Source organism: Chlorocebus sabaeus, chromosome 18 (genome assembly GCF_047675955.1).
Source record: "Chlorocebus sabaeus isolate Y175 chromosome 18, mChlSab1.0.hap1, whole genome shotgun sequence".
NCBI lineage: Eukaryota > Metazoa > Chordata > Mammalia > Primates > Cercopithecidae > Chlorocebus > Chlorocebus sabaeus.
Genome location: NC_132921.1, coordinates 60,759,226 through 60,763,508, shown reverse-complemented (window position 1 = coordinate 60,763,508; position 4,283 = coordinate 60,759,226).

Here is a 4,283-nt window from a genome sequence, read left to right as displayed (position 1 = left end):
TTGAGGACTGGGAAACCCAGATAGAGGTTCGAGGGACTTGAAACCCAGAGAGAGGACTGGTTTCAAACTCCTGACCTCAGGTGATCCACCTGCCTCAGCCTCCCAAAGTGCTGGGATTATAGGAGTGAGCCACGGCACCCAGCCAGCTACTTATGGTTTTTGAGAAGCATCAGGCAATAACTCTGGTGGCAGTACGGAGACTAAGCTGAGACACAGACCTGTACAAAAGGTCATCTTAATGTTTCAAGCAGAACATAATAAGAGCTTCAATGAAGGCAACGCGGCAGAGATAGAGATGGGATGGATCCAAGAAATGTTGGGGGAGGAAGAATTGATCGAACAATGGATTGACTGAGAAGAGTGTTCAGAAGGATGGCCTGCTTGAAGATAATACCTAGGACTTTGAAAAATGATCACCCTTCCTCCTGTGGGGATGAAAGGCTTCATCAGAAACGAAAGGAGGCATTTCTAAGAGTCTGTGAAGTTTAGGACCTGGGAGCCCAGTTGGTTATTTTCTTTGCATCTCACTACTGACGTTTGTAAGTCTGGAAGAGGGAAGGTCTGAGACGTGATTGGCAGGCCATCAAGATGTTTTGTTACTGAATTTGGATTTGTGGATCCTGATTCTGAGTAGTTATGCTATTGAAATGATGGCCTTTTGGTTTGGGATGGAGAGCATCTCACAAAATTGGGAAATAATGATTAACCCAGGAGTTTAGTGTATAAATACTAATTTCTACATGGAGCTTGAAAAGAGTAAGAGGAAGGGAGGAAAACGGCAGGTAAACCTGTGATCCCAGCCACTCTGAAGAGTAATAGGCACAATGCAGAATGGAGAACAGGGAAGCGGGAGGGGCCTTCTGATTCACATGAGAAAACAGCTGGAAGGAGGCCAGAAACAATACTGAGGTTTTAGATGTCTATATACAAACACACAGGGCGTACGTAACAAACAGGGCAAACTGGGGATTATAACACCAGGCTGTAAAACACGATCTCATTGAAACCTTGTGGGATAGGACCTGAGCCTGACATCCAGTTAGGAAATCAAATTCACATCCTGTTTAAAAGAAACATAGCCATGAGGTGAGGAAGGAGATTGGTGTGTGTTGTAGAGAAACTAAGTGGAAGCCCACTGAAGAGCATAAAGATGAATATTTAGAAGGAGATTTAACGTTAGAGCATTAATGACCAGGCATGGTGGCTTACGCCTGTAATCCTAGCACTTTGGGAGGCCAAAGCAGGTGGATTGTTTGAATCCAGGAGTTTGAGACCAGACTGGGCGACATGGCAAAACTCTGTCTGTACAAAAAAATTACAAACATTAGCCTAGCGTGGTGGCACGTGCCTGTAGTCTCAGTTACTCAGGAGGCTGAGGTGGGAGGATCACTTGAGCCTGGGGAGGTCAAGGCTGCAGTGAACTGTGATTGTGCCAGTGCACTCTAGTCTGGCAACAGAGCAAGACTCTATCTCAAATAAAATAAAATAAAGCAATTACTACATGCCACTTGACCAGAGAAAAAATAGGGAAAATATTAAATACAAAATTTATATGACATTCAAAGAAAATCCCTTGAAACATTTTAATGAGAAATATGAGTGATTTCATAAATTTTTATACCAATTTTTATACTTGAAATGCCTACGTATAGTTCTTGACAAAGACTTTTACAAAATGATCTCTTGAAATTCTCAATAGTCATCACTGATAAAAAATGGCCGGGTGCTGAGGCTTATGCCTGTAATTCTAGCACTTTGGGAGGTTGAGGCAGGTGGATCACCTGAACTCTGGAGTTTGAGACCAGCCTGGGCAACATGGCAAAACGCTGTCTCTACAAAAAATACCAAAAAATTAGCCAGGCGTGGTGGCACTCCTCTGTAGTTCCAGCTACTCAGGAGTCTGAGGCAGGAGAATCACTTGAACCCGGCTTGAACTCGGGAGGTGGAGGTTGCAGTGAGCAGAGATCATGCCACTGCACTCCAACCTGGGTGACAAAGTGAGACTCTATCTCAAAAAAAAGAAAAAAAAAAAAGTAAAATGTTTTTGTAACTATTAAAAATGTGAAACAATTGAAATATAGGGAGTCTAAGAATACTTCCTTTTTTCACTGACAAATGTAATGTTTGTGATAAGGCAAATAGAATTTTATTTTATTTTATTTATTTTATTTTATTTTATTTTAGGATGCATTCTTGCTCTGTTGCCCAGGCTGGAGTGCAATGGCATGATCTTGTTTCACTGCAACCTCCACCTCCCAGGTTCAAGCGATTCTTCTGCCTTAGCCTCCTGAGTAACTGGGATTACAGGCACATGCCACCATGCCTGACTAATTTTTGTATATTTAATAGAGCTGGGGTTTCACCATATTGGCCAAGGTAGTCTCAAACTCCTGACCTCAAGTGATCCACCTGCCTCTGCCTCCTGAAGTACTGGGACTACAGGCATGGGACACCGCGCCTGGTCCCCTTTTTTAAAATTTGTATAAGTTTATGGGGTACAAGTGCAATTTTGTGATATGCTTACACTGCAGAGAGCTCAGGTCAGGGCTTTTAGGGTATCCAACACCCAAATGACATACATTGTATCTATTAAGTAATTTCTCATCATCCACTCCCCTTCCCATCCTCTCACCCTTCTACCTCTCCATTGTGGATCATTCCACTCTCTGCATCCTGGGATACACAATTTTTAGTTCCCACTTATGAGTGAGAACATGTGATATTTGTCTTTCTGGGTCTGACTGGTTTCACTTAAGATAATGACCTCAGTTCCATCCATGTTGCTGCAAAATACATGATGTCATTCTTTTTTATGGCTGAATAGTATTCTATTGTGTATATATACCATGTTTTCTTTATCCCTGTTAATGGACACTTAGGGAGATTCCATATCTTTGCCATTGTGAAAAGTGCTGCTATAAGCATAAGAGCGCATATAACAAACAGATTCTTTATGATGGACAGACACACTCATGTTTTGCCTGTGGGGACAACCCTCCAGCCAGATTAATAACCACCTATAGCCAAGGATCATGAGGCTGTCCAAAGGACTTTGATAAAAATTAAACAGTAGGAGCATCTAGGAAGTGTCAGGTCAGAGGCACCCTGATGCCCTAGGGTGGTCTATCTCTCTCTCTCTTTTTATTTTTTTTGAGACAGAGTTTCGCTCTTGTTGCCCAAGTTGGAGTGCAATGGTGCAATCTTGGCTCACTGCAACCTCCATTTCCTGGGTTCAAGTGATTCTCCTGCCTCCCGAGTAGCTGGGATTACAGGCATGCACCACCACGCCTGGCTAATTTTGTATTTTCAGTAGAGACGGGGTTTCTCCATGTTGGTCAGGTTGGTCTCGAACTCCTGACCTCAGGTGATCTGCCTGCCTCGGCCTCCCAAAGTGCTGGGATTATAGGCATGAGTCACTGAGCCCGGCTGGGTGGTCTATCTCTTTTGGAGCAAAGCTCCATTAGTACCTGAGATATGAATGGAATTGTGTCCCCATCCCAACCAAATTCATATGTTGAAGTCCTGACTCCCAGTACCTCAGAATGTGACCTTATTTGGAAATGAGGTCTTTGTAGATGTAATCAAGTTAAGATGAGGAATACTGGGCTAGGGGGGCCCTAATCCAATGATGAGTATCCTTATTAAACGAGGGAAATTGGACACAGATACACACACAGAGGAGAAACACTGTGAAGAGACAGAGGGAGAAGATGGACATTTATAAGGCAAGGAGAGAGGCCTGGAACGGACAGCCCCTTCACAGCCCTCAGAAGGAACAAGCCCTGCTGATACTATGAACTTGGACTTCCAGCCCCCAGAACTCACTGAGACAATGCATTATTGTTATTAAGCCTCTCCATCTGTGGTCTTTGTCACAGTGGCCCGGGCAAACTGTTTACAAGGGGAATAGGATTCAGCCCCTGAGAAGAGGAGGAGTACTGGCAAGGCCCAGGCAGGATGTTAGAGTAGCAGCCAAGCAGGGGAGTGAAACTGCACCCTAGGGGAGGAAGAAGAATGAAAAAGAGGCACCAACACAATGCCTGGTAGGCTGTGGGCTAACTCAGTGATATTAAAGCTACACAGCTCAGGGGCTTTAAGGACTAGTCTCCCATCATCAAGTTAGGGCAGCAAGATCCTAGGAAGGTTGGCTGCCTCCATGGAGAGGGGCCCAGTGGCTGGGTGAGGTTGGTGTCTGTGGAAGTCCCCAGGTACCCATGGTGGGGGGGGTGTAGGTAAGAGGTAGTTATATGGAATAAGGTGAAAATTTTGGCTCAAAATTGGGA